Genomic DNA, 12,741 nt, shown 5'->3' with positions numbered 1-12,741 from the left:
CTTTGATTGCAGGAAGCATTGTGCTTTAGAAATTCCATGCATTCCATTCAGTCAGAGTCGTAATTTCTTTTTCACTGTCTTCTTAACATGTATGATGTGGAAATTAACAGGATTTGATCTTGTTAAGTCTTTTGAGATACTTCGGTGTGGGTTCTGAGCCAGTAGATGATAGCGGCAATCCTATTTGTCCTAGGATATTACAGGAATTCTTCTTTTTTATCTATTTCATTCCAAGTCTTTAGAGTCTGTGAGCCAAATTTACATTCAGATGAGTCATTGAAGCTTATATTGTGTGCCTAAAAGGAAATGTTTATGCCAAGAGTCTAAGATGAAGTCTAGCAAGACAGTGAATTTTTAAAATCATGGTTATCTTTCCCTGATCATGAATGTAATAGTGCTTATTTTGAATATTTGGAAACATAAAACTGGTTTTTAAAATCTCCTATAAATGCCACCACCCAGAGCTCCAAGTGTTTCTATATTTAATACATAGAAACAAAATTTTGTTTACACTGTATATATAGTTTCATGTCTTTTTTCAGTGAAGTTTTTTAAAGGACTTTAATATTGTCTCAACAATATTACAGAATGAATTTCCTCTGAAATATTGTTTTTTCAAAGAGCTATCTATATCTTGTAAAAGTTAGTATTCACGTCATCCCCTTCCCATTTTTTGGAATTATTTTTGGTTACATTGCTGTTCTTCATTTCTGATGTTCTAAGTTTCTGACTGGTATCATTTCCTTTCTGACTGAAGAACTTCCTCTAGAAATTCTTGTAAGACACATCTGCTGGCTACAAATCTGCTAACATTTTTCTTCATTTGAAATGTCTTTCCATTACCTTCATTCCTAAAGGATATTTTAAAGGATAGAGAATTATGACTTGACAGCTTCTTTTAGCATTTTTTATGAACCAGTATTCATTCATTCACAAAAGAGTCCGAAATGCAGTACTTGGATGCAATCTCAAAAACGACAGAATGACCTCTGTTCGTTTCCAAGGCAAACCATTCAATATCACAGTAATCCAAGTCTATGCCCCAACCAGTAACGCTGAAGAAGCTGAAGTTGAACCGTTCTATGAAGACCTACAAGACCTTTTAGAACTAACACCCCAAAAAGATGTCCTTTTCATTATAGGGGACTGGAATGCAAAGGTGGGAAGTCAAGAAACACCTGGAATAACAGGCAAATTTGGCCTTGGAATATGGAATGAAGCAGGGCAAAGGCTAATAAGAGTTTTCCCAAGAGAACGCACTGGTCATAGCAAACACCCTCTTCCAACAACACAAGATTCTACACATGGACATTACCAGATGGTCAACACCGGAATCAGATTGATTATATTCTTCGCAGCCAAAGATGAAGAAACTCTATACAATCAGCAAAAACAAGACCGGGAGCTGACTGTGGCTCAGATCGTGAACTCCTTATTGCCAAATTCAGACTGAAATTGAAGAAAGTAGGGAAAACCACTAGACCATTCAGGTATGACCTAAATCAAATCCCTTATGATTATACAGTGGAAGTGAGAAATAGATTTAAGGGACTAGATCTGATAGAGTGCCTGATGAACTATGGACAGACGTTCATGACATTGTACAGGAGACAGGGATCAAGACCATCCCCATGGAAAAGAAATGCAAAAAAGCAAAATGGCTGTCGGGGAGGCCTTACAATAGCTGTGAAAAGAAGAGAAGCGAAAAGCAAAGGAGAAAAGGAAAGATATAAGCATCTGAATGCAGAGTTCCAAAGAATAGCAAGAAGAAATAAGAAAGCCTTCTTCAGCGATCAATGCAAAGAAATAGAGGAAAACAATAAAAAGGGAAAGACTAGAGATCTCTTCAAGAAAATTAGAGATACCAAGGTATCTCTAGAGATACCAAGATATCTCTAGAGATACCAAGATACCAACATATCATGCAAAGATGGGCTCGATAAAGGACAGAAATGGTATGGACCTAACAGAAGCAGAAGATATTAAGAAAAGGTGGCAAGAATACACAGAAGAACTGTACAAAAATGATCTTCACGACCAAGATAATCACGATGGTGTGATCACTGACCTAGAGCCAGACATCCTGGAATGTGAAGTCAAGTGGGCCTTCGAAAGCATCACTATGAACAAAGCTAGTGGAGGTGATGGAATTCCAGTTGAGCTCTTTCAAATCCTGAAAGATGATGCTGTGAAAGTGCTGCACTCAATATGCCAGCAAATTTGGAAAACTCAGCAGTGGCCACAGGACTGGAAAAGGTCAGTTTTCATTCCAATCCCAAAAAAAGGCAATGGCAAAGAATGCTCAAACTACTACACAATTGGACTCATCTCACACACTAGTAAAGTAATGCTCAAAATTCTCCAAGCCAGGCTTCAGCAATATGTGAACTGTGAACTTCCAGATGTTCAAGGTGGTTTTAGAAAGGGCAGAGGAACCAGAGATCAAATTGCCAACATCCGCTGGATCATCAAAAAAGCAAGAGAGTTCCAGAAAAACATCTATTTCTGCTTTATTGACTATGCCAAAGCCTTTGTGTGGATCACAATAAACTGTGGAAAATTCTTCAAAAGATGGGAATACCAGCCCACCTGACCTGCCTCTTGAGAAACCTATATGCAGGTCAGGAAGCAACAGTTAGAACTGGACATGGAACAGACTGGTTCCAAATAGGGAAAGGAGTACTGTCTTTCTGTATACTGTCAAGGCTGTATACTGTCACCCTGCTTATTTAACTTATATGCACAGTACATCATGAGAAACGCTGGTCTAGAAGAAGCACAAGCTGGAATCAAGATTGCTGGGAGAAAAATCAATAACCTCAGATATGCAGATGACACCACCCTTAAAGTGAAGAGGAACTAAAAAGCCTCTTGATGAAAGTGAAAGAGGAGAGTGAAAAAAGTTGGCTTAAAGCTCAACATTCAGAAAACAAAGATCATGGCATCTGGTCCCATCACTTCATGGGAAGTAGATGGAGAAACAGTGGAAACAGTGTCAGACTTTATTTTTGGGGGCTCTAATATATCTGCAGATGATGATTACAGCCCTGAAATTAAAAGACGCTTACTCCTTGGAAGAAAAGTTCTGACCAACCTAGATAGCATATTCAAAAGCAGAGATATTACTTTGCCAACAAAGGTCCGTCTAGTCAAGGCTGTGGTTTTTCCAATGGTCACGTATGGGTGCGAGAGTTGGACTGTGAACAAAGCTGAGCACCGAAGAATTGATGCTTTTCAACTGTGGTGTTGGAGAAGACTCTTGGGAGTCCCATGGACTGCAAGGAGGTCCAACCAGTCCATTTTAAAGGAGATCAGTCCTGGCTGTTCATTGGAAGGAATGATGCTGAAGCTGAAACTCCAGTACTTTGGCCACCTCATGTGAAGAGTTGACTCATTGGAAAAGACTCTGATCCTGGGAGGGATTGGGGGCAGGAGGAAAAGGGGACAACAGAGGATGAGATGGCTGGATGGCATCACCGACTCAATGGACGTGAGTTTGAGTGAACTCCGGGAGTTGGCGATGGACAGGGAGGCCTGGCGTGCTGCAATTATGGGGTCACAAAGAGTCGGACACGACTGAGCAACTGAACTGAACTGATGGATTCATTATCATTAATGAAAGTCCATTGTTTATTCAAACTCCCTTTGTTTTTACATAGTACCCTTTTCTGTTCCTACATCCATCCCTTCTAGGATATCACTTCATGTTTAGTGGTCCTGCTTCCTTAGGCTCCTTGGCTGTTCCAGTTTCTCAGAAAAGTTGTTGAAGTGCTGGCAGGTTTAAAGCATACTGGTCAATTATTTAGACGGATATTCCTCAGTTGTGATTTGTCTGATTATTTTTTTCAAAATCAATCTCAGATTATAGGTTTTCAGGGAAAAAACCAGAGATAGATCATTTTTATCACACCGTATCAAGAATACATACTATTAAGGCAATTTACCATTGTTAATGTTGACTTTGATTATCTGGTTAAGGTAGAATTTTCCACATTTCTCCACTATAAAGTCATCCCTTTTCCATACTGAACTCTTTGGGAGAAAGTCACTATGCACAGACCACACTTGAGAAGGGAGTTATGCTCTACCTCCTTGATAGCAGGTATCAACATACATCATTTGGAATTTTTCCATATGAAGTATTCTCTCTTCTACTACATTTATTTATTTATTCAATTATTTTTCATATCAGCATGAACTCATGGGTATTTATATTTTGGGTTATAACCCAGTATCACTATATTTATTTTATTGGTCACATTGTTCCAGCATTGACCACTAGTAGCTCTTTAAGTTGGCTCCTGTGTTTCTTTGACATATTCTATCATTGTATTTTGTTTTATGTTTTTGGACACTTTCTGACACAACTAGATGCTTTTATATTCCCTGTCCCCATCTTAGCAAGAGCTGTTTTGCCAAGGATTCTTGGTTCCTTTTATTGAAGACTAGTATTAGAAACCAAGATTTGGGTGGTAGATGTCCTTGTTACTACTGGGATTATCGGGATGTGACTGTTTCTAAGGCGGGCTTCCCAAGTGACACAGTGGTAAAGAATCCGCCTGCCAGTGCATGAGACTCAAGAGACTAAGGTTTGATCCTTGGATCAGGAAGATCTCCTGGAGGAGGAAATGGCAACCCACTCCAATGTTCTTGCCTGGAAGATTCCATGGACAGAGGAACCTGGCAGGCTACAGTCCATGGGGTCACAAAGAGTTGGACACAGCTGAGCTCCTGAGCACACACACATTTCTTCTAAGCCTTCCCAGCTGAAAGAGCAAGGAAATATATGTGAGTGTACCAGCCATGCATAATCTATATCTATAAATATACATATATATATACACACACACCCCTATCTGTATCTATACTTAGCTAAGTATGAATTCATACTGGTTTATCTAATTGTTAATCCATTACTAAATGGGTCATTTTAGCCTTTTCTCCTTACTTTTCTGAAAGATCCCACTCTAATAGTGATAAATTTGACTTGTACCATCTGAAAGTGAAAATCGTTCAGTTATGTCCAACTATAGGCTTCAGCAATATGTGAACCGTGAACTTCCTGATGTTCAAGCTGGTTTTAGAAAAGGCAGAGGAACCAGAGATCAAATTGCCAACATCCGCTGGATCATGGAAAAAGCACGAGAGTTCCAGAAAAACATCTATTTCTGCTTTATTGACTATCCCAAAGCCTTTGACTGTGTGGATCACAGTCAGGAGACATAAGAGATGTGGATTTGATCTCTGGGTTGGGAAGATCCCCTGGAGAAGGAAATGGCAATCCACTCCAGTATTCTTGCCTGAAGAATCCCATGGACAGAGGAGCCTGGTGGGCTACTGTGCATGGCGTCACAAAGAGTCTGAAACCCTCATCTGCATCCTGCAGGGAACCCCGTTGTGTAAAAAGAATAAAACTTTTGGTTCTTAAAATCTCTTTCGGATTTTAAACTGTAAGACACTAGCATATTAAAGTTTACTCTATTTGGAAAGGTGATTTACTTTAAAATGCAGCTTATCGTTTCTTTAGTTTTTAAGCTGCACGAGACAGAGGTTTGTAGCGTTTCCAATGCCAGGTAGATGTAGAGACAAGAAAAGAGGGAAGCAGTGGAGTTTGTCTTGGGTGGGTGCCCAAAGCAGTCGGTGTCACCACTAAATCAGTTCGTGACTACCTGCCCACCCTTAGGTAATTCCACTATATCAGGTCGTGACTACCTGCCCACCCTTAGGCTATTTCATGGCTGCAAACCCAACCCTTCTGGAATCTGGAACCTCATGTAATTGAAGCACATGGGAACAAGATACTTGGTGCTTTCTCTGAAAACAGCCAGTTAATCACTAAATCTTATAATGATTAACCCCAGTCCAGCTGAAAGCTTTAATCAAGGGGCTGTTGGAGCTTTGTGATACACAGCCAAACATTTCTGCTTTCTTGAAGAGATATTGTGAAAATCTGTCCTGAGGGTGAGCAGTAATCCTCATCTTATACCTCCCCCAAAAAAATTATGTCCACATTTTAAGTTTCTAGTCAATAAAAGAACACAATAACATTTGATTCCTTCTCCTTGTATTTGCAGATGTTTCAAGTATTTCTAAAGCCTTTCAAATTACTTTGAATAAAAAACCATAACCCTGAGGTAGAAATGCCAGGTTTCTAAAGTATGCTTAAGCCTCCATCGGCTTATTATACCTCCAGTAATAGTAAGGTTTTAAAATTTGAGTGTTTTTTTTTTTCTCTTCTTATGCACACTCTAGAAAATTAGAAAAATACAGAGAGAGGAAGAAAGAAAAATGTAAGTGCAATCAAATTTTTTAAAGTTTAATATATCATGCTATTTATTTCTTTGACCTTTTAAGATACACAGTTTGCATATCTAATTAAAAACATCATCTGCATTAGAGCAACTTGATTTTAAAAAAAGGCTGTGTTTGGGGAACCTGGTTTATGAGCCAGATGTGAAACGAGCTGGGTATCTTATATAGTATGTTACTTTTCTGCCTGGTTTTCATATTTTATATGATATAACTTTTAGGCCTTTGATTATTTTTGTTTTGATGAACTTTGTAAAGGCTTAACAGGCTTGTTGAAAACATTAATAGGTGTTTGCTGTTATAGGAGTTTTGCATAACAAAGACTAACTATATTGCCACTCTATGCTCTTGCCATGTACTGGTACTAAGATTGTGTATTTTGTGGCTTTAGTGTACTAGGTTGTTTGAGGTTTAAAAAAAAAAAAACTTTTAAAATTTCCAATCAATATAGATAAATACACCTACACACAGAAGACTGTATAAAAGTCAATTGAGTGCACAATTTCCATTTCAAGGAGTAGGACAAAGAACTCTTTTTCTCAAGGTAATTATCTTACCTTTCCCAACTGGGAGTTGCTATGTTATTAAAATAATGGCTTAAGGCATTTTGCAAAGCATGTATTTTGAACCTGGCTAAATGTATTTGTGTTTTCCTGTTGGAAATTCTTTGTCTTAACTGATTAATTTGTTCTACATTAATATTTATTAGTCTTAAGACAGAAGCCAATGGCTACATTCAAGAGGCCAAAGATAGGTCATTTTTCTAAAGTTTATCCAGAAGAAATGTCCTATCCAAAGTTACCTTCAACGCAGGCTTCATAATTTATCAGTTTGTGGCAGGAACCAGAATCTGTGACCTAGGTATTCTACTTCTGGGAGTTGATTCTGAGAAAATAAATATGAGTAAGGGGAAGTTTTTACCTAAATTCATAGCATATTTATATTAGAATCTTACTAAAAACAATATAAAGATGAAATGACAGGAGAACCATTAAATTATGCTATATACATTTAAAGGAATGTTTCCATAATAGTTACAAAGAGTTTGCAGTAAGACGTGAAGTTGTTTACGGTTTAATATTATGTTAGAAGATATAGAATTTTATCTAGAGTATGGTCGCACTTGAGTTAAAAATAAAAGCAAACCCACACTTAAACAAAAGAGATTAATATGAATATTCTAAAATGCTACTCATAGTTATCTTTGAGTAGTGGTTTGTATGATTAACATTTTTATATAGTCCAGTGAACTTGTATTATTTTGTAATTTAAAAAAAATGAAAAAGGTAAAAACCATTAACTCGGTGTATGATTTTACTGCAGTTGATAATCTGACATTTCCATGTCTTTACCTAAGTCTATAGTATCTTCACATGTAGCATCTTGCTGCACTTTCTTCCAACTTCTCCAACTCCAGTTTTCTGCTGCAGCCTGGTTAGGGCACTCAAGCATTCAAGAATACCTTGAATTCTGCTCTATGATTTTTGGCTTCAGCCTACAGTGCCATTCTGCTCCCTGTCCATCCATAAAATCCTCCTAAAAACTTCATTCAAATCCTGCTGCCTTTGGAGAGGCTTCCCTGAGTCACCCAGGGCATCTGTGGCCCTCTGTCTCTATAAAATGCCTATGCAAATGGGGTTCAGCTAACTCTGACTTTCATCCATTTGTGCCCCTTGAGGATTGCACCAGGCATGCCTCTGACTTTGTGAATCCCACCTGCTCATTTCTTAGTGCTGACACTGGCCGGTGACACGTGCGTAAGGATGACCTGGAAAAGTATATGCGTTTCCTGACTGTTAACTTAAGGAAAATCCATTGTACAAATGGGACCTAGTTAAACTTAGAAGCTTTTGCACAGCAAAGCTTTCCTTGACAAAACGAAAAGACAACCTACTGAATGGGAGAAAATATGATATGACCAATAATGGGTTAATATCCAGTATGTATGGATAACTCATATAACTCAATATCAAAAAGGAAACAACCCAATTAAAAAATGAGCAGAAGACCTGAATAGATGTTTTTTTGCAAAGAAGACATGCAGATGGTCAAGTTCAGTTCAGTTAGTTCAGTTCAGTCACTCAGTTGTGTCCGACTCTTTGTGACCCCATGGACTGCAGCACACCAGGTTTCCCTGTCTATCACCAACTCCCAGAGCTTACTCAAACTCATGTCGATCAAGTCGGTGATGCCATCCAACCATCTCATCTTCTGTCGTCCCCTTCTTCCACCTTCAATCTTTCCCAGCATCAGGGTCTTTTCCAGTGAGTCCATTCTTCGCATCAGGTGCCAAAGTATTGGAGTTTCAGCTTCAACATCAGTCCTTCCAATGAATATTCAGGACTGATTTCCTTTAGCATGGACTGGTTGGATCTCCTTGCAGTCCAAGGGATTCTCAAGAGTCTTCTCCAATACCACAGTTCAAAAGCATCAGTTCTTCAACACTCAAGCTTTCTTTATGGTCCAACTGTCACACCCATACATGACTACTGGAAAAATCGTAGCTTTTACTAGACAACCTTTGTTGGCAATGTAATGTCTTTGCTTTTTAATATGCTGTCTAGGTTGGTCATAACTTTTCCTTCCAAGGAGCAAGCATCTTTTAATTTCATGGCTACAGTCACCATCTGCAGTGATTTTGGTGCCCCCCAAAATAAAGTCAGCCACTGTTTCCATTGTTTCCCCATCGATTTGCCATGAAGTGATGGGACCGGATGCCATCATCTTAGTTTTCTGAATGTTGAGCTTTAAGCCAACTTTTTCATTCTCCTCTTTCACTTTCATCAAGAGACTCTTTAGTTCCTCTTTGCTTTCTGCCATAAGGGTGGTGTCATCTGCATATCTGAGGTTATTGATATTTCTCCCAGCAATCTTGATTCCAGCTTGTGCTTTATCCAGCCTGGCATTTCTCATGATGTACTCTGCATATAAGTTAAATAAACGGGGTGACAATATACAGCCTTGATGTACTCGTTTCCCTATTTGGAGCCAGTCTGTTGTTCCATGTCCAGTTCTAACTGTTGCTTCTTGACCCATGTACAGGTTTCTCAGATACAGATGGCCAGGAGGCACATTGAAAAGATACTCAACATCACTAACTATCCGAAAAATGCAAATCAAAACCACTATGAAATATAAGCTCACACCTGTCAAAATGGCTATCATCAAAAAGAACACAAATAACATGTTGGTAAGGGTGTAGAGAAAAGGGAAGCCTTGTGTACACGGCTGGTAGGAATGTAAATCAGTGTGACAACTGTGGAAAACACTATGGAGGCGTCTCAAAAAGTGAAAAAGAGAACCGCCGTATGGCCCAGCAATGCCATTCCTGCGTATATATCCAAAAAACAAAATACTAATTCCAAAAGATGCATGTATGCTTATGTTCATAGCACCATTATTTACAATTACCAAGATATGGAAGGCAACCTAAGTGTCCATCAACAGATGAATGGATAAAAGAAGGTGTGGTATATGTATACAATGGAATACTACTTAACCATAAAAAGAATGCAGTTTTGCCATTTGCAACTACGGGATGGACTTGGAAGGCATTATGCTAAGTGACATAGGTCAGAGAGAAAGACTAACTTTGTATGATATCAGTTATATGCGGAATCTAAAGAATACAGCTAACTAGTGACTATAATATTCGGAGAAGGCAAAGGCACCCCACTCCAGTACTCTTGCCTGGAAAATCCCATGGACAGAGGAGCCTGGTGGGCTGCAGTCCATGGGGTCGCTAAGAGTTGGACACGACTGAGTGACTTCACTTTCACTTTTCACTTTCCTGCATTGGAGAAGGAAATGGCAACCCACTCCAGTGTTCTTGCCTGGAGAATCCCAGCGACGGGGGAGCCTGGTGGGCTGCCGTCTATGGGGTTGCACAGAGTCACACGACTGAAGCGATTTGGAGGAGGAGGAGGAGGAGTGACTATAATAACAACAAAAACAGACTCACTTAAATAGAGACCAAACTGGTGGTTACCAATGGAGAAAGGGAAAGTGGGAGGGGCTACGTAGGGGAGGGGATTTGGAGGTACAAACTACTATGTATAAAATAAGCTACAAGGATGTATTGCATGACACCAGGAATATACCCAATATTTTTAACTATAAATGGAATACAAAAATGGAATATAACCTTTAAAAATTGTGAATCACTATATTGTACATCTGTAACTTATATTGTATATCACCTACACTTCAATTAAAAAAAACTAGAAAAAAATACATCGTTGTTTCTACAACATGTAACATTAAATGTGTGTCACTTTGAATTTAATACATTACCTCGAAAAATTTGTGAGAGTTTTTCTGAGACTTTTGACAGAATCAACTGATACTTTCAGAAACCTATAGTTGGTTATCAATAACCACTTGTCATTCTCTCAAGACTCTCCTTGTTGGACATCTTAAGTGTCCTAACTGAGAAGAATGAGATCATTTTGTGTTTATTATTGAATATATGAATAAATAAAACACTAATATTTTATTACTACTTAGAGTGATCTCCCAGAAAAAGGTATGCTTTGCCTGATATAGCTAGTATTTAAATAAAATAGCTGTGAAAAGATTAATTTTATGCTGACTTGCTGTAATACTCTCTTTGTTTTGATTTTTCATGTATTTATATACCTTTGAGGCAATAATGGTGTCTTAAGTGGTGGAGACTTGACATTTGCAGTCAGTATTCCAGACTGTTCCAGAATCACTAAATGAACGAATCTGTCTAAAGGTGCTAGGTGGTCTAGGCTCACTCTTTAGCCAAGTGTCTTGAAGGCCGCCCTCGCTAGAGGTTGCTGGTGCTAACATTTTTGCCAGGTGCTTTCCATGCATACAAACATATTATGCATTCTCTTTTTTCCTTTGAGTCAGCCTTACAGGAGATTTAAGGGTTACAGACTGCTCTGTGTCAGGATCATAAAGGACTAGATGCCACTGAAACGCTGTTTCAGAATTCCAAGGTCTCCTTTACTTCTTTTCTATGATTAATGGAAGGCTGGTAAATATTTTCCTGATTTTTTTATACCGTTATTTTTATTTATCTTTTGGCTGTGCTGTGTGGGCTTTTCTCCAGCTGTGATGAGCAGGGGCTCTTCTCTGGTTGTGGTGTGCGGGCTTCTCCCTGTGGTGGCTTCTCCTGTTGCAGACCATGGGCTCTAGAGTGAGTGGGATTCAGTAGCTGCGGTCTATGGACACTGCAGCACAGGTTCAATAGTTGTGGCACGTGGGCTCAGTTGCCCCACAGCATGTGGGGTCTTCCCGGACTGTGGATGGAACCTGTGTCTTCTGTATTGGCAGGTGGATTCTTTACCAGTGAGCCACCAGAGAAGCCCCTATTTTTTTTTTTTTTAATGAAAATAAGTTATTTTCTTACTCTAAAACAGGTGTTTTCTTCTAACTTTTTTTTGAAAGTTAGCATATACAGTTTTTAAAAATGCATGTCATTTAATTCAATACATTTTTACAAATGCACCCAGGTAAGCAGTACTCAAATCAAGAAACAGAACATCACCACCACCCCAGAAGGAAGCTCCTGTTTCCTTCTAGCCACTCCTCCAACTAAAGATAATCTGTCTTTATACTTTTAAGTAGATGAAATCACCTGGTAATACCTTCCATATCCAGCTTCTTTCATTTAATATTGTGTTTGTGAGGTTTGTCCACCTGCAGTGCCGGAGACCCGGGTTCAGTCCCTGCATTGGGAAGATCCCCTGGAGGAGGAAGTGACAACCCACTCCAGTACTCTTGCCTGGAAAATCCCATGGATGGAGGAGCCTGGCAGGCTACAGTCCATGGGGTTGCAAAGAGTCAGACACAACTGAGCGACTCCACTTTCTTTTCTTTGTGACGTTTATACACATTATTGTATGCAGTTGTAAATTGTTTCTTTTCATTCCATTATGGAATGTGCCACAATCTATTGTCTATTCTGTGGTTGGTAAGCTATTGTGAACAGCTGTGCTCTGAACATTTAGTGTATGCCTCTTGGTGGTTATATGTACATATTTCTTTGGGGCTTTTGTCTCGCAGTGGATTTCTGGCGTATTAGGAATACACATTTTTATATTTAGGATATGTGAGTGGACTTCTGAAAGTCTGTTAACTATATGTAGAATTTTGTATGTATGTATGTGGATCTTGGAGGTTCCATCACTTGTATGAAATTTTCATAAGTGCCTAAAAACATTCAGAAATACTTAACAATACAGGGAAAACTCAAAACTGATCTTGCGTCTATCAAGAGAAAAATGAGGAAGCCAAGATGACAAAGAAGGATGGTTTCATGTATCTAGGACAATCTGCTTTCAAGAACTTCCTTGATCTAAAGGAAATACAAACATGTCAACTTTAAATTAATGTTTCTCCCTTCCAATCTTAAAATACAGTTTTACAGATATGAACTGAAAAGAATTGCTATTCTTGGGA

General features: G+C 38.8%; 1 protein-coding gene across 8 annotated transcripts in view; it reads left to right on the top strand.

The window, feature by feature from the left end:
- RAPGEF4 (Rap guanine nucleotide exchange factor 4) overlaps positions 1-12,741 on the top strand; it is a 334,349-nt gene that overhangs the window by 199,864 nt on the left and 121,744 nt on the right. The window lies entirely within an intron of this gene.

The sequence above is a fragment of the Bubalus bubalis genome, chromosome 2, assembly GCF_019923935.1.
Source record: "Bubalus bubalis isolate 160015118507 breed Murrah chromosome 2, NDDB_SH_1, whole genome shotgun sequence".
NCBI lineage: Eukaryota > Metazoa > Chordata > Mammalia > Artiodactyla > Bovidae > Bubalus > Bubalus bubalis.
Note: the sequence above shows the minus strand (reverse complement) of the source record. Positions and strands in the feature narration are given on the sequence as shown.